This window comes from Monodelphis domestica, chromosome 2, assembly GCF_027887165.1.
Source record: "Monodelphis domestica isolate mMonDom1 chromosome 2, mMonDom1.pri, whole genome shotgun sequence".
NCBI classification, from domain to species: domain Eukaryota; kingdom Metazoa; phylum Chordata; class Mammalia; order Didelphimorphia; family Didelphidae; genus Monodelphis; species Monodelphis domestica.
This window is the reverse complement of record NC_077228.1, coordinates 237,051,457-237,070,245: the sequence shown is the minus strand read 5'-3', so window position 1 is coordinate 237,070,245 and position 18,789 is coordinate 237,051,457. Positions and strand designations below refer to the sequence as shown.

Here is an 18,789-nt window from a genome sequence, read left to right as displayed (position 1 = left end):
CTCTCAGGTCACCAAACTCAGGAGAAGCAGAGATGCAAGGAGCCAGCTCTGCTATAGATCAAACATGAGAACCTTCAAATCATTCTGTGGCCTAATTTCTCACTGCTGCTGCCTGATCTCCTAGAGTCAAAGGAGATATTGAAACCAGACTGGGAGGGTCGACTGAATTGGGCACCCATTACTAAAACCTGTTTGGCAGCCTAGATTTAGAAGAGCTAGAATTAGGACTGCCACTCAGCACCAGGGACAGCTCTAGTCATATCCAGACTCTGTCATACCAACCAAAGTGTAAATGGTTTTTACTGATTGGCAATACTGATCAGCTAGTAGTTTCCTCTATGTCATCTTTGATCCCATCCTTTCTTTCTTCTCTCCATGGAACAAGAGGGTACTACCATCCCCCTCACTTTTGCCCCAGTCACCCAGGTTTGAACCTAGGTGTCATACTCAACTCTTCATTCTCACTCCTCTTCCCTCTATCTAATTTGCTGCCAATGCCTGTAGATTTTACCTTTGTAACACATATTGCATAAGCCTCTCTTTTAGCTCTGATACCCAGGTACAGGTCCTTATCATCTCACACCTGGATTATTACAATAGCCTGCTGATTGGTCTCCTTGCCTCAAGTCTCTCCCTCAGTGTCCACTCAGCAGCCAAAGTGATCTTCCTAAAGTACAGGTCTGACCAGTTATTCCCTCCTCTGCTCAGTAAACTCTAGTGGTTCATTATCATCTCCAAAATCCAATATAAAATCCTCTCTTTGGCATTCAAAGCCAATTATGTGAAGCCCTTGCCTTTCCAATCTTCTTAACTTCCCCCATCCCCTAAACATCCTGAATGATCCAATAGCATTAGCCTGATTAGTTTTTCTCAAACAAGACTCAGGTTCTCTTCACTATATCTCTTAATTTCAGGCATTTTCACTAGCTGTCTCCCAAGCCTAGAATGTTCTTCCTCCTCATCTCTGTCCCACTGCTTCCTTCAAGTCCTTCAAGGAGAGGCCAAAACCTCACCTTCTATACACTCAGCCTTTCCCAATCACCTTTAATTCTATTACCTCCCCCCGTTGATTATATAGGGCCCCCCATATATACCTTCTTTGAATCTTGTTACTGGTATGTTGTCTCCTCCAATATACTGTGATCTTGAAAACAAGAATTGTCTTTTGCTATTCTTTGAATCCTTAATGTTGGTGCTTGATAAATATTTATTTATTGAATGAGTCCTATCCTATCTTGGCTTTTCCTTAGATGCTTAGTGTTCTTCTTTAGCTAGCCCTCTTCAGAGCTGCTCTTGTCATATTTTTTGTAGTTTTCCCCTTTTCTCTCTGCTTCCTGGAGTAGAAGATAGTGATTCCAGGTTCCTCAACTGAAGCAAACTGCTCCCTGGATCTCCTTTCTCTGCCTTCAATGGTCTCTTGTGCCTGGGGCTCTTATGGTTCTGGCTCAGCTTAATCCTCTCCCAATTTGCCTCATTAGCATCTCCTGAAAAGCAGGATAATTTCTCTGCTTGGCACCTGGATGCTCACTTGCTAGGGTATGCCTGCATGTTTGCCATTTCCTCTGAAGTGCCTTTTATAGACCTGGTCTGTGTTGCAATTCAGGCAGCACCATGGAACAGCACAATGCAGAAAGATTACACTTGGAAGCCAGGTTTGTAAATTGCTACCCAGCAGGAGGAGGAAGTGATGAAGTGGGAAGGCACTTCTTAACTGGAGAACCCAATGCAGAAAGCCATTCTCATTTATGAGCAAGATCTTCCCCAATCATTCTCACTGCTGCCACTAGCTCACCACAAATTAGGGAGAAGCATTAGCACTAGAGCTGAAGGGAACCCTAGACTCGCCTTCTTATTTTCATCTACAAGAATGATTTTATTAAGATTTCTACCATCCCATATGCCATACTGAATTTATTATTCCAAACACAGGCATGCATACACATACACACACTTAAATGGACAGTCATCTATAGATTCCTAATTTATGTTACACTTTCTAAGAGAAAGATTCAGTGGTTAAAAATTAATAGCAAATTTATAGGAATTCTATATGGCCATTATAGAATTATAATGAAGTGGCTGCCACTTGGCTGTGTGTAGATAATTGGAAATCAGGGATGAGAGAAGAGAATCTTTACTTTATTGGAATTGTGTTTTTGAGAGTAAACACCATGAAGAGGGTCAGTGCAGCCCATAAACTGGCCTCTGGAGAAAAATAGTGACTGGTTCAGCACCTACTTGGAGTCAGATTAGCCAGAAAAAATCACTTTCTCTGGCATTGCAGGAAGAGAGAAAAGGACACAGATATATTAACAAGGTGTAGCAGTAGGAAGAGCACTGGATTTGGACTAAAATCTTGAGTCTGCCTTAATTACCTTACCTATAAAATAAGGGGTTTGATTTTGATGATCTCTAATGTCTCTCTTAATTCTAGATCCTATGAACCAAAAAGTCAAGCTCTGGGCTTAGGGGACAAGAGGAAAGAAGATCAGAGTAATTAATGAAACAAAAGATAGCACAACAATTTCTCTAGGAATGAATATGGTTTCAGAATAAGAGACAGTGGGGTAACCTTGAGTTATACCTGCTTTGTAAGTCTAACTAATAGCTAGTATAATTATTACCTAACCAGAAGGAGCAAAAAGATGTTAAAAGGAGTAGAACCTTTGTTTTTAGTTCTTCTTTAGGAAAGGATCAGGGCCAAACGTCCATGCAGAGCATTTTGGGAGCAAAGTAGTCCAGTTCAGTTCTTGGAAGTAAAGGGATGTATGTGTCATTTTTCCTAGTTAAAATCAATGATTTAACCTCTGAGGCTGGGGCCCAAATTTCAAATGAGATTTCTAATGAAAATGCCAGAACTTAAGCTATGAAGTTCAGATATAGCATCAGACACTAGCTGTATGACCCTGGGGCAACTCACCTAACCCTGTTTGCCTCAGTTCCTCATCTGTAAAATGAGCTGGAAAAGCAAACCATTCCCATATTTTTTTGCCAAGAAAACCTCAAAAATGACCACAAAGAGTTGGATATGACCGAAAGCAACTAAATAATGAAACTTAAAATGAGAAAGATAAGCACCATCCATTCTAATGGTCAATTAATACTGTGCATTCTCATTTACTATTTTGAACTTTGTAAATGTTATTTTTATCCTTGTAGTTAAACTCAAGCAAAGCTTGGGATTGAAGAAGAGAAAAAGGGAGTTAATGTCTAAGACAAAGAAACATTTGAGGTTTCAGCAATAGCAGTCTTCAGGAATCATAAAAGGTGTCATTGTGGATGAAATTCCGGATTTGGAGTTAAGATTTCAAGCCCCACATCTGACGCTTACTATCTCTGTGACCATAGATGACTCACTTAATCTGGATTCATTCGTAAAATGGTAATAATAACTGCAGCACATACTTCACAAAGTTGTTGTAAAGCTCCAATAAGACAATAAAAACTTCGCACACTTTAAATTGCTATACAAATACTAGATAAGGACATTTGTTCTCACCTTTTAGCTTAGAGGAATTAAAAATATGTGAATCAGGAATGTCTCCCTGGATGAAGTTTTTTTTTTTTTAATTTAATTGATGAATTAAGAGAATTTTTGCATGGTTACATGATTCATGTTCTTTCCCTTCCTTCCCCCTCCCCCCTCCCATAGCCAATGAGCAATTCCACTGGGTTTTATATGTGTCATTGATCAAGACCTATTTCCATATTATTGATATTTGCACTAGGGTGATCATTTAGAGTCTATATCCTCAATCATATCCCCATCAACTCATGTGATCAAGCAGTTTTTTTTTCTTTTGTGTTTCTGCCACAGTTCTTTCTCTAAATGTGGATAGTGTTCTTCCTCATAAGTCCCTCAGAATGTCCTGAATCATTGCATTGCTGGTAGTAGAGAAGTCCATTACATTTGATTATGCCACAGTTTATCCGTTTCTGTGTATAATGTTTTCCTGGTTCTGTTCCTTTCACTCTGCATCAGTTCCCAGAGGTCGTTTCAGTTCTCACATGGAATTCCTCCAGTTCATTATTCCTTTTAGCACAATAGTATACGATCCCCTACAGATACCACAATTTGTTTAGCCATTCCCCAATCGAAGGGCATCCCTCCATTTTCCAATTTTTTGCCACTACAAAGAGCGTGGCTATAAATATTTTTGTACAAGTCTTTTTCCTTATCATCTCTTTGGGGTTTGAATTAAGCAGTGGTTTGGCTGGATCAAAGGGCAGGCAGTCTTTTAGTGCTCTTTGGGCATAGTTCCAAATTGCCATCCCTGGATAAAGTTTTGACATGATCTAGGTCATTGTATATTTGGCAAGATTCTCTGTGTTGCCTAACAATGCCCATCTCAGGGAATTCTTAAGATCATGAGTGGCAGCCCTGAGGAAATCTGGGAGGAACCTTCTGAATTCTTGACCCTGCCATTTCCAAAGTAGTATATGTGGCTTTTCTATTCATTTAACCAAATGCCTAATGCCATCCCATCAGAAGGCTGAGGGACAGGAGGTTGTTGACAAGCTAAGGGGCAAGTATTATCCTAATCTCCATCAGATGTCTTCAATCTAAGTTCCAGAGTTTTGTAGTTTTCTCAATGCAGGGGCTCACAGATGCTCTGAGAAGCAAGGACAAGGAGTAGCTCCAAATTGAGCAACCAAAGGCTGCTTGAGAGTAATACTATTCCAAATTTACCACTTCATTCCATCCCACTCCATGCCCAGAACTCAACACAACCTTGCATTAAGTTTATTATATTTTAAAATAATTAGTTCCACAAAAGTTTAATGTCACAAACTTAGAATAGCTTCTTATATTATTTCAATGTGCTTCCATCTCCCATTATTCCTTTTTTTTTGTCTCTTCCCATCAATAAAGGATTATATTATAAAATCACTGATTGCAAAAAATAGCACTGGAAATTCTTACATGGTCACCCAGAGACTGACCTTCAAGCAATCTTTGTTGACACCAGAATACCACAAATGAGGGAGATATATTATTATTGGACCTGGAGGGAACCCCCAGACTTATCTTTCCACACTTACTCTCCCCGATTGATTTTATAAAGATTTTTCCATACACAAATATGCAAGAAAAGAAAAAAGATAGGGAGGAAGAATTTCTTTCAATTATTGAAAATCCTGATTCTTAAGAATTTAAAGAAAAAAGCAGGTGCTATTGATTGGGGAATGGCTAAACAAATGAATGAAAATGAATGAAAATTCACATAAAAATAACAAATATGAAGAGTTCAGAGAAACATAGAAAGACATCTGAACTGATGCAGAATAAGATAAGCAGAGACAGGGAAGTAACACCCAATAATTACAATGTAAAAGGAAAAAATAATAAAATACAATGGAACCCTATGAAATTAATAAGGGCCAAGAAATCTGGCTTTGAAGCAGAGTTGAGAAAATGTGCCTCCTTCCCTTTCCAGAAGAATCAGGGTCCTATGTAAGCATTATGCAAGTTAGGTTCTTGTTGTTTTTTTTAACTCTTTTTTTTAACAGCAGATGATTTATTGGGGTTTGAGTAGGGAAGAAGTATCAGGGGTTTCAAATAGGAAAGTAGGTAAATAGGGAAACTCTACATTTACTCCCTCTGGCAAATTGGCCCTCCAAAGGTCTAGAGGTTCAAGGCTTCTGAGACTTGATCCCTCTTTTTTTTTTAAAACATTATTTTATTTGGTCATTTCCAAACATTATTCATTGGAAACAAAAATCATTTTCTTTTCCTCCCCCCTATCCCCCCACCTCACGATTCCACTGAGTATCACATGTGTCCTTGATTCGAACCCATTTCCATGTTGTTGGTATTTGCATTAGAGTGTTCATTTAGAATCTCTCCTCAGTCATATCCCCTCAACCCCTGTAGTCAAGCAGTTGCTTTTCATCGGTGTTTTACTCCCACAGTTTATCCTCTGCTTGTGGATAGTATTTTTTAGATCCCTGCAGATTGTTCAGGGACATTGCATTGACACTAATGGAGAATTCCATTACGTTCAATTGTACCACAGTGTATCAGTCTCTGTGTACAATGTTTTCCTGGTTATGCTCCTTTCACTCTGCATCACTTCCTGGAGGTTGTTCCAGTCCCCATGGAATTCCTCCACTTTATTATTCCTTTTAGCACAATAGTATTCCATCACCAACATATACCACACTTTGTTCAGCCATTCCCCAATTGAAGGGCATCCCCTCATTTTCCAATTTTTGGCCACCACAAAGAGCGCTGCTATGAATATTATTGTACAAGTCTTTTTCCTTATTATCTCCTTGGGGTACAAACCCAGCAGTGCTATGGCTAGATCAAAGGGCAGACAGTCTTTTAGTGTCCTTTGGGAATAGTTCCAAATTGCCCTCCAGAATGGTTGGATCAATTCACAACTCCACCAGCAATGAATTAGTGTCCCTACTTTGCCACATCCCCTCCAGCATTCATTACTTTCCTTTGCTGTCATGTTAGCCAATCTGCTAGGTGTGAGGTGATACCTCAGAGTTGTTTTGATTTGCATCTCTCTGATTATAAGAGATGTAGAACACTTTTTCATGTGCTTATTAATAGTTTTGATTTCTTTGGCTGAAAACTGCCTATTCATGTCCCTTGCCCATTTATCAATTGGAGAATGCTTGATTTTTTGTACAATTGGTTTAGCTCTTTGTAAATTTGAGTAATTAAACTTTTGTCAGAGGTTTTTATGAAGATTGTTTCCCAATTTGTTGCTACCCTTCTGATTTTAGTTACATTGGTTTTGTTTGTACAAAAACTTTTTAATTTGATGTAGTGAAATTATTTATTTTACATTTTGTGACTCTTTCTAAGTCTTGCTTGGTTTTAAAATCTGTCCCTTGCCAAAGGTCTGACATGTATACTATTCTGTGTTCACCTAATTTACTTATAGTTTCCTTCTTTATGTTCAAGTCATTCGCCCATTCTGAGTTTATCTTGGTGTAGGGTGTGAGGTGTTGATCCAAACTTAATCTCTCCTACACTGTCTTCCAATTTTCCCAGCAGTTTTTATCAAATAATGGATTTTTTCCCAAAAGCTGGGGTCTTTGGATTTGTCATAAACTGTCTTGCTGAGATCATTTACGCCAAGTCTATTCCACTGATCCTCCTTTCTGTCTCTTAGCCAGTACCAAATTGTCTTGATAACCACTGCTTTATAGTATAGTTTGAGATCTGGGACTGCAAGTCCTCCTTCCTTTTCATTTATTTTTCATGAATTCCTGGGATATCCTTGATCTTTTGTTCTTCCAAATGAACTTAGTTATAGTTTTTTCTAATTCAGTAAAGAAGTTTTTTGGTAGTTCAATGGGTATGGCACTAAATAAGTAAATTAATTTGGGTAGGATTGTCATTTTTATTATGTTAGCTCATCCCACCCATGAGCAATCAATGTTTTTCCAATTGTTTAGATCTAGTTTTAACTGTGTGGAAAGTGTTTTGTAGTTGTGTTCATATAGTTCCTGTGTTTGTCTCGGCAGATAGATTCCTAAGTATTTTATATTGTGTAGGGTGATTTTAAATGGTATTTCTCTTTCTAATTCTTGCTGCTGAAATGGGTTAGAGATATACAGAAATGCTGATGACTTATGCGGGTTTACTTTGTATTCTGCAACTTTGCTAAAGTTGTTGATGATTTCGAGTAACTTTTTGGTTGATTCTCTAGGATTCCTTAAGTAAACCATCTGCAAATATCATCAAATATCAATATCATCTGCAAAGAGTGATAGTTTGGTCTCCTCACTGCCAATTTTAATACCTTCAATTTCTTTTTCTTCTCTATTTGCTACTGCTAGTATTTCTAGTACAATATTAAATAATAGAGGTGATAATGGGCATCCTTGTTTTACTCCTGATCTTATTGGGAAGGCTTCTACTTTATCCCCATTGCAGATGATGTTTGCTGATGGTTTTAGATATATACTGTTTATTATTTTTAGGAAAGGCCCTTCTATTCCTATGCTTTCCAGTGTTTTCAATAAGAATGGGTGTTGTATTTTATCAAAGGTTTTTTCTGCATCTATTGAGATAATTATGTGATTTTTGTCAGTTTGCTTGTTAATATGGTCAATTATGTGGATGGTTTTCCTAATATTGAATCCTTGCATTCCTGGTATGAATCCTGCCTGGTCATAGTGGATGACCCTTGTGATGACTTGCTGGAGTCTTTTTGCTAGTATCCTATTTAAGATTTTTGCATCTATATTCATTAAGGAGATTGGTCTATAGTTTTCTTTCTCTGTTTTTGACCTGCCTGGCTTTGGGATCAGTACCATGTTTGTGTCTTAAAATGAATTTGGTAGAACTCCTTCTTGGCTTATTCTGTCAAATAGTTTGTTTAATATTGGGATTAGTTGTTTTTTGAATGTTTGATAGAATTCATTTGTGAATCCATCTGGACCTGGGAATTTTTTCATAGGGTGTTCTTTGATGGCTTTTTCAATTTCTTTTTCTGATATGGGGTTGTTTAGGTAATTTATTTCTTCCTCTTTTAGTCTAGGCACTTTATATTTTTGTAAGCATTCATCCATATCACCTAGATTGCCATATTTGTTGCCATATAATTGGGCATAGTAGTTTTTAATGATTGCCTTAATTTCCTCTTCATTAGAGATGAGGTCTCCTTTTTCATCTTGGATACTGTCAATTTGGTTTATTTCTTTCCTTTTTTTAAATTAGACTGAGTAGTACTTTGTCTATTTTATTTGTTTTTTCAAAGTACCAGCTTCTAGTCTTATTTATTAAGTCAATAATTCTTTGACTTTCAATTTTATTAATTTCTCCTTTGAGTTTTATGATTTCTAATTTAGTCTTTATCTGAGGATTTTTAATTTGTTCGCTTTCTAATTTTTTAATTTGCATGCCCAATTCATTGACCTCTGCCCTTCTTAATTTGTTAATATATGAACTCAAGGATATAAATTTCCCCCTGAGTACTGCTTTGGCTGCATCCCATAGGTTTTGAAAGGATGTATCATCATTGCCATTTTCTTCAATGAAGTTATTAATTGTTTCTATGATTTGTTCTTTAACTAACTGGTTTTGGAGAATCGTATTGTTTAATTTCCAATTAATTTTCAATTTACCTCTCCATGTTCCCTTACTAATTATTATTTTCATTGCATTGTGATCTGAGAAAGTTTGCATTTATTAATTCTGCTCTTTTGCACTTGTTTGCGATGTTTTTATGCCCTAATACATGGTCAATTTTTGTGAATGTACCATGTGCTGCAGAAAAGAAGGTATATTCCTTTTTGTCCCTATTTATTTTTCTTCACATGTCTACTAACGCTAATTTTTCCAAGCTTTCATTCACTTCTATTACCTCTTTCTTATTTATTTTTTGGTTTGATTTATCTAGTTTGGATAGAGGAAGGTTAAGGTCTCCCACTAGTATAGTTTTTCTATCTATTTCATCCTTGAGCTCCTCTAATTTCTCCTTTAGAAATTTGGATGCTATGCCATTTGGTGCATACATGTTGAGTACAGATATTTCCTCACTGTCTATACTGCCTTTTATTAGGATGTAATTACCTTCCCTATCTCTTTTAACTAGATTTATTTTTACTTTGGCTTTGTTGGATATCATGATTGCAACTCCTGCCTTCTTTTTGTCAGTTGATGCCCAATAGATTTGGCTCCACCCTCTTACTTTGACCCTATCTATCTTCCTCATGTGCGTTTCTTGTAGACAGCATATGGTAGGGTTTTGGATTCTAATCCACTCTACTATTCGCTTGCATTTTATGGGTGAGTTCATTCCATTCACATTCAGTGTTATGATTACTAGCTGTGTATTTCCCAGCATTTTGATTTCTGCTCCTGTTCCTGCCTTTTCTTCTCTCTCTATTTCCTTCTACACCAATGTTGCTTTTAAACAGTCCCCCTTATTTTACTTCCCTTTCTACCCCCCCTTTCTTCTTATCCCCCCCCTTATTTTTCCTGTAGTCTTTCAAAAATTAACCCCCACCCCCTCCCTCCCTTGTACTGCTTCCCTCCCCACCAGTGTTTTTTTCTAACTCTTACCTTCTTAGAATTTATGATACGAATTACTAGTTTCAAGGTAGAGGAACAATATGGACTAGGCTGTTGGGGTTAAGTGATTTGTCCAGAGTCACAACTAGAAAGTGTCCAGTGTCATAGTTGAACCCAAGACCTCATTTTCCCAGGTCTGGCTTTCTATCCACTATCCATCTATCCAGTTAGTTGCCCCATGTCAGTTAGTTTTGATAAACTTTTTATTCCTCTTCACAAAATCACAGAATTTGAGAATTGGAAGGGATTTCAGCAGTTATCTAGTTTAACCCACATGCAAAAAAATCTCTACTATACTGTAGGTCATTCAGCCTCTGCTTGAAGACCTCCAAGGAGGAGGAATCCACCATTTGAAAAATCTTTTTTACAAGGGAATGCTTACTGAGTAGGGAAAAAAGAAAGACATATTTGGCATGTGTATAATCTAAAAACAAAGGGCATCAATGAAAATTTGAACAAGTATTTGTTGCTCAATTTCCATTTGTTTCATCTCTTCCTATTAAGCCTATGGGTTAATCATTTTCATTATGACTCCAACTCCTTTGGAGGGGACAGACAGGCAGAGAGATAAATACAAAGAGTATGTATGTGTGTTGGAGTGTGGAGATAGGGAGTTAGGGTATATTGGATAGGCTGGCTAGTGTTGACACTGGGATGGTGAATATTGACTTTTTGCTAAGAGGCTGTTGGTTATAGGTCTGCTAGTTGCAGAGGACATAGTGCCACCTTTGTACCTCACTAAATGGCAGGCAAATTCTAGGATCAATTAACTGGAGCATATTTGCCATCCTGATCTGCTCCCAAGGAGAGCACCACCAGTTCCAGCAAGGACAGTAGGCCCCCATGCCAGGCTAGTTGAAAGAGGAAATGTCAGTCTCCACAGGGCTGAACTTATTTGCATTTGGCTCCAGGGCGAGCTTATTGATTTTCCTCTCCAGTATACAGTGAAGAAATTCTACTCTGATGTTCCAGGGCTTAGTAATAATTATGATAATAATTTGGACAGATTGTATCTAAGATGCTCAGAGCACTCTACAGACCCATGAACCATCTAGGCTCACCCAAAGACAGGAGGAAAGGTAGAAACAAGTTGGATAAAATTCCCCCCCATTCCAAGGGTAAGAAAGATAAAGCCCCTAAGGAGAATTGCCTTAGGTTACTTATTCAGAGCTTCGAAGTTATCTTTGTTATCATCATAAAATCATAGAGTTAGAACTGGAAGAAACCTGAGAGGCCATCTAGTCCAGAAGTGTCAAACTCCTTGGTGCAGGCCGCAAAACTCTCTACAAAGGGCCAGAAATGGATTAAACTGTAATTGGGAAATGTTTATCAAAATAAATAAAAATATGATACAACATAGAAAATGTTATTTTGTGGTTTTCTAAGTCAATACATAGCCTATAGAAATCAATTTCTATTTGAATTTGATACCACTAGTTTTTAACCATTTAACAGATGAGGAAACAGGGTTTGAAACTAGATTCTTCAATTAAATCTAGTGCTTTAGATGCTCACACTATTTTCTCCTATAATCCCTATCTGCTTCCTTTTAACTATGTATGCTCCTTCCCAGTCTGAGTTCTTCATTTAAGCCAGTAATAATGATTCCAAGTACTTGTTCCAACTTCTCTCCACAGTGCTCTCCAGAAATCAGCACCTAAGCTTGCATCACTATTGTGATTGCCAGGAGCAACTTTTCTTTCTTAGTTACCTCTGGAATCTTCACATATCATTCCCAAAGTAAATGGAAAGCTGGAACAATCCAAGATGAAGTCCAATTGAGTTTAATGCTTTCCTATGGCAGCTTACTGGGTTTGTTTAGCTTTCCTGAACCAATGCATGATTCAAGTGTTTGTAACCATCTCCCTTCACCCACTTGGACAGATTTTTCTTTTCTTCTGTATTTTCCCAATATCTCCAAGTGCTAGAGAAAAGCAAGAGGATTCAAATTTAATTTCCAGGGCATATTTACTTAAAGGCAATTATCTAAAGTTATTGTTAGAGTGGTATTTGAGAGAGTAGGTATATTTTACAATTTATAAGAATCACACCAAAGATCTTGAGTTTGCAAAGCAAGCTTGGTGTGATAGGAAACTCTCCTTTATTATGCACCTACCCTCTGTGAGACACTGGACAAACACTAAAGTAACCTAACAGACAACTTAAAAATCCCAGTCAAAACCAGGCTCTGCCCTCAAGGAGCTTGGGCCAGAGGATACAACATGTAAACAACAGATAGTTCTTGCTTTACATAAATTCTCATTAAACAAATTTAACTTTACTAATTTTGAAAGAAATTTGCATTCCATAAAAACACTTGTGTTAACTTCAATGTACAGTACTGTGCACTCTCTTCCCACTTTTGCCCCTTTGCTCCACACCCCCAACAAAAAGAAAAACCTAAAAAAACCTCCAAAGGAGAGCAGATGTTGGAGAAATCCCTAATTCCACCATGTCAGGATGGGGGCTTGACTTGAGATCTCTGGCACCAAGAGACTCTCTACTCCCCTTCATGTCTGTCCCCAGCCTCCTCATATTGCTGGTCACTCTCCTGTCTTGTCTTGCTTGTGTCCATGTCCAGCCCCCACATCTTTGCCCCTCCCTCTTCCCTGAGTCTCACATGTCCTCAGGCAAATTTGCATTACATAAAAATTGCTTTATATAGAGGTCTGTGGAACTGGTTCACTTATGAAATGTGAGAACTGTCTGTATATTCATGATAATCTGAGGAAAGAGAAATCACTAATAATTGAAGGTAGAGGAAAGGCTTCCATAGGAAGTTAGAAATTCTAAGGCAGTGGTGGAAAAGGGAACATATTTCAGGAATCAGACACCCTAGATAAAAAGCACAGAGGTGGAAAATGGACTGCTCAGTTCACCAGCAAAATAAGGTGCTTTTGAGCAGCCCTTAAGGCAACTAGGTAGCTCACTGGATAGAAAATGCTGGGTCTGGAGTCAAGAAGACCTGAGCTCAAATCTAGTTTCAGATACTTACTAGCAATATGATCCCAGGCAAGTCACTTAACTCTATTTGTCTCATTTTCCTCATCTGTAAAATGAGCTGGAGAAGGAAATGACAAACCATTGCAGGGCCTTTACCAAGAAAATCCCAAATGGGGTCACAGAAGAGAGTTGGTCACAACTGAACAATAACAACTAGTTCAAGTATAGTTAAATCTGTTATTTACTTTACTTTACAACTAGTTCACAAACAACCTACAACAGCCACTAGGCAGCCTCACCTGGCAGCAGCTTTTCCCTAACAGTAACAATGGAAATCCAAAAGAATTGGAGTAGCCAAGTGCAGCTGAGCTGAGAGACTACAGGCTCTGCTAGGAGGGGCAGAGACTCAGGGGAGCATGAACTGGAGGCCCAGACTGGCTTCTATGAGCTGTGATTTATCCCCCTGCAGAGACTGCAATTGTTTGCCAAGCATAACCTTTTTCTCATAGCTACTTTGTGTCTCCCTCCAGGCCCCCCTCCTCCAACATTTATACTTTAAAAAGAAATTTGTATCCTAGAACAAAGCAGAAACTAAATAATGTTTACCATAAGCAACTCTAATAGGGGCAGACTTTTCTCTTTTGAATTTTCACTGTGGATTATGATGTGGAAGAAAGGTGACCATTCTGGCCCTTTTTGGCCCTATTCTTTGCTAGCCCGACCCCAGAAAGTCCTATTAAACAATGAAGTTCAGTATTTACATTAACAGAAGGAAACATTAGTGTGGCTTATCTAAAACAAAGGATGATTAAAAATAACAAATAATAAAGTAACTTGTAAAGGGCTTTGGAGAAATATGAGTTTTAAAAGCATGTTGAATGATTTTATTCTTCAAAAACATGCACTGATTGATAGTGGTGGAGAGAGTAGTGTTGAATAGAAGAGGGAAGTCAGCTTGGGAAGTGCCGCAGAAGCACACAGGGAAAATAATGTGACTTTGTGTTTCTCCCTGGTTGGAACAAGCTGGAGCTTTGCATTGTGCAGTTGAGAGACTGGTCCTCCTCTAGGTCCTTTTACAATTATTAGATACTTATATGGTAAGATTTCCAGGGTGCCCGAAAAAGCCGCCTTTCCTCTGAAGTTTCTTCTGATCTATTTGCTGATACCTCTTAAGACTTCAGATACTTAGTTCAAAATGCAAATTCCTGTGGGAAAGGTAACAAACATGATGCTTGATTTTGACTCTTCTGGAAAGTGGGATTTTGTTTGGAAAGTAGGGGGAAAGAGCTCTGGGCAAGCAGGCTCTGGGCCAAGAAAGGGTAGGTAGACATTTGAATGTAGTGGGACAAAGTATACCAAAGTTTCCTCAGTGCTCTTTCTTAACGCCTCATATTAGGGCTTCTTTCTTGGTGACTTCACAGCTCATCCCGGCTCCGTTTTCTTTCTATAAAGGTGACTCTCAAATCTTTGTATCTAGAATGCCTACTCTCTAGAGTTAAGGATCTATATCACTAGCTTCCTGCTGGACATATCTAATCCTCTAAAATCAGAATCTGTAGATCCCAGGTTATGAATCAGAATGAATTTTGAGCTGAGAGACATCTGGCTTCTGCTCTTAGTTCATTCACTAATTATGATCTTATGTATTCATCATTGTACTCTTAAAGCCACTTAAGCTCCTTGTGAAATAGAATTATGATAACTGTTCTGTTGAACTCAAAACATCCTTATGACAATTGAATGAAACAACACATATATGAGCATTCTGAAAACTCTGAAATGCATTACAAAATGTAAAGGATTGTTAGTAGTAGTATACCCAGTGCAACCCTCCATAAAAGTCCTTAAATGCCTCATCATGAGATGGAGAAGACTTTGGGGTCTCAAAAGAGTAAAGTACAAGCTTTGGCATAGTCACCTATCTGGAAAGGCTTCAAGCTTAGTACTGCCAATAGACTGTTTGCTTTCTGAGGAGTAGCCTAACTAAACAAAGACTTAGCAGCAGCAGTTTGGTTGTAGGTGAAAGATTTTGGGGGGCTATTACAACCATGAAACAAAAATACAAAATGACCTTTGTGGTCAAGGGGGTCCTCTATGGCCCCCTTCTAATGCTGAAGTGATGGTAGCAGAATGACAGAAAAGGGGACATACTTTTAAGCTGTATATAAATTAAAATATTAGACCTCTGATTGAGTAATATTTGTCCAATCATTAAGAAGCTAGCTTATCAGGAGCCAAATAACCTCAATTATTGCTATAAATAAAAGCAGAAGACAGGTGAATAAAAGATTTTGTAGAGATGATTTTATCATGTGATCAAGGGCAACAAGAAACATAATTTCATGGGATACCTCACCACTCTATCTTGTGGTACTAATACTAATGTAGAACATAACCAAAAAACTAGCAAAAAGATAAATACGGCTCATGAACCAACTTGCATAATTGAAGAAAGTGAAGAGGTAGATAAATTATGTCAAGAACTTGATAAGATTTCTCCAAACCAACTTAATAGCTTTTATACTACACCTAACTTTTCAGAAGTAGAAGGGGGCACTTAAGAAAATTAAGCTGTGAACAAAAAGACAAACCTTTGCCAGAAATTATCTCCTTCTCTCTCTCTCTCTCTCTCTCTCTCTCTCTCTCTCTCTCTCTCTCTCTCTCTCTCTCTCTCTCTCTCTCTCTCTCTCTCTCTCTCTCCTCTCTCTCTCCCTCTCCCTCTCCCTCTCCCTCTCCCTCTCCCTCTCCCTCTCCCTCTCCCTCTCCCTCTCCCTCTCCCTCTCCCTCTCCCTCCCTCTCTCTCTCTCTCTCTCTCTCTCTCTCTCTCTCTCTCTCTCTCTCTCTCTCTCTCTCTCTCAAATTCTTAACTTCTGCCTTGGAATCAATACTAAATAAAGCAGTAAGGGCTTATCAATGTGGGTTAAGTGACTTACACAGGGTTACAAAGCCCAGAAGTGTCTAAGGGCAAATATGAACCCAGGACCTCCCATTTCTAGGCCTGATTCTCTGTCCACTAAGCCACTTAGCTGCCCCTCTTTCACTTTTTTTAAACCCTTACCTTCCATCTTAGAATCCTATAATCATAGAATCAATACTATGTAGTATAATAATACTATAACATTATACTATTATAATATTATAATATTATATTACCATAATACTACTATGTTAGGGCTAAGCAATGAAGATTAAGTGACTTGCCTTGTAGTTACACAGCCAGAAAGTACTGGAGGCCATATTTGAACCTAAGTCTTCCCATCTTCAGGCTTGGCTCTCAGTTCACTGAGTCATCTACCTGTCCTTCCTTAATTGTTTAGAAGAATGATCTGTACACATATTCTTAAGCATCCCTGAGGAAAAAAACTGAGCTTTGAGGTTTCTCTTCCAACAAAGTGCCTCCTTTGTACAAATTAAGATCATTTAACATTCCTTGAATTGTGTGACCATAGAGATTTTTTTCCCCTTTTGGTAGAAGGCAGGAGAAGGTTCTAGATCTATTATTTCATTTGTATAGAAAACTCCCAATGCCTTCTACCAATGGGTATCAGTAACTTGTCTCTAACTTACAGACTTAAGGACTTAGATAGTTGGGGGGGATGGGACTAAGAGGTCAGGTGTCTTGCACCATTGAGCATAGATAGAGCTGGAATGGACCTTAGAGGTGGCATAAATAGCAGAGTTTGGATTCAAACCATAATCATTTTTTTGAGGGCAAGGTTGTTTTTTCCCCTCTACTGTTTTTGCATCTGTGGTACCTAGGCCTGTGACTGACAAATAATAAATGCTTAATAAATATTTGTTGATTGATTGATTCCCAGGACCCAATAAGGCTCTTCCTGATTATAAGATTGGTCTTCTTTCAACTACAAGGCAATTGGTGGTACAGTGTATCCAGTGTATGCCAGGTCTAGAGTCAGGAAAAACTGAGTTCAAATTCAGCTTCAAACATTTACTAGCTATGTGACTGTTAGCAACTCACTTAACCCTGATTGTCTCAGTTTCCTCATGTATAAAATAAGCAGGAGAAGGAAATGGCAAACTACTCCAATGTTTTTGCCAAGAAAACCCCAAAACGGGGTCATAAAGAGTCAAATTTGACAGAAACAAATGAACAACTTCTATCAACTACACCAGTGATGTCAAACATGCAGATCAGGGTTTTTAGGCAGCCCATAACCCTTCTGAGCACTACACAGTCAGATTAAAATGTGAGTGGGAAATATTTAACATAACAAATATACAGTAAACCATAGTTATATTATATTTTAAAACTAAATCAATATGCAGCCTGCAGGGGCCATTGAATTGACACATAGTCCCATTGTATAATGTATCTTAATCCTCTCATTAACAATATCAAATAGTTCATAAAACAAGATGTACAAATGCCAAAAGTATTCCTTGCCATTATAGAAGATATCATAGAAAGAGCTCAAATGAAAAAAAAAAAGGTTTGCTTAAAGATAGTGAAGTCCTCTTTCTATTCCTGTTTGCAAATGACCTTGTGCTGATTGCAGGAAGCCCTAAAGCATTGCAATCCCTTAGTGTAATTCATGGGCACTCAAGAAATACTTTGTAAACTATATAAGAAAAACCAAGTGGATGAAATATGAATATGGGCCAGATTATGGCATGCAGTTTTATAAGCAGCCAAATTAATTTGTTTATATGAATTAAAGTAAATAAAAATTGCATAAATACTTCCAATGGTTAAGGAACTGAGCCCAGAATTAAATAGGCTGAGGAGAATGGGCCGGATTATATATATGTCTAGAAAACCACAGTATATTTTCAAGGATCATAAGCTATTCCCTGACATAAAAGCCCTTCTTTTCAATACTAACAGTTGATACCATATTTCTTCAAATCATGGAACACTTTCTAATAATCAAATAAGCAAAGTTGCAAAGGACAATGGAGAGACACATGGTAAGTGATTATATAGTGAACGTAAAGGATAAAAGATTGATGAATCAAGTGCTCCATGGGAATTTGTTAAATGTTAAATGTCCTAGGGGAAGGTGTCTGCTGCATTTTTATGTCCTCTAGTTATGAGATACCAATGGATTCTTTGAAAACAGCAGTTTACAAGATACAATATCATTCAATGGGAATGGAATTTCTAGTGGGAAAGGGTTTGGAGTCATTATTCCAGCCCTCCCATCTACTAAACTGTAAAGTTCTTTGAGGGTAGGATCTATGTCATCTCTAAACTTTGAATTTCCCCTAGTGCCTAGTTCAGTTTTGTGTATATGGTAGTTACTTAGATACTGGCTCTGGAGTCAGAGAACCTGAGTTTCAATCCCTCCTTTGATATTGCCTTCATGATCTCCTTGGGCTTTCATTTCCCCATCTATAAAATAATGTGGTTAGAGTTAGAGTTCCCTTTTAGTTCTAGGACTATGATTCCATGAATGTTTGTTGTATTCTTATTTTTTACCTGTGTTACTTTGGGTAAGTTATTTATCCTCTTATTAGTACATGTCACTCCATACCCCTACCCAAATCAAATATATACGTTGTGAAAGCAGATAACAGAAGGAGAAAAAAACTTTAAAGGCAAAATCAAAGAAGAATATCTTCTGCACAGAGATAAATGGACATTTGGGAAGCATTAGGTTAAGACCCCATAGTATAGGTGAATGTGCCCTGAACTGAGTGTGAGGAACACTGAATTTTAGGCTTGGTTATATAAACTTGAGCAAGTACTTTCCCTTCTCTGGGATAGCTTCTTCTACTGTAAAAAGCAAGGAGTTGGACTTTAAGGTCTATGAGATGATTTCCAAGTGTAGAATTTTATGGTT

General features: G+C 37.9%; 1 protein-coding gene across 8 annotated transcripts in view; it reads right to left on the bottom strand.

Moving 5' to 3' along the window:
- The window catches only part of RBFOX3 (RNA binding fox-1 homolog 3), a 1,135,878-nt gene that overhangs the window by 214,258 nt on the left and 902,831 nt on the right, over nt 1-18,789 (bottom strand). The gene's annotated exons all lie outside the window — the stretch shown is intronic.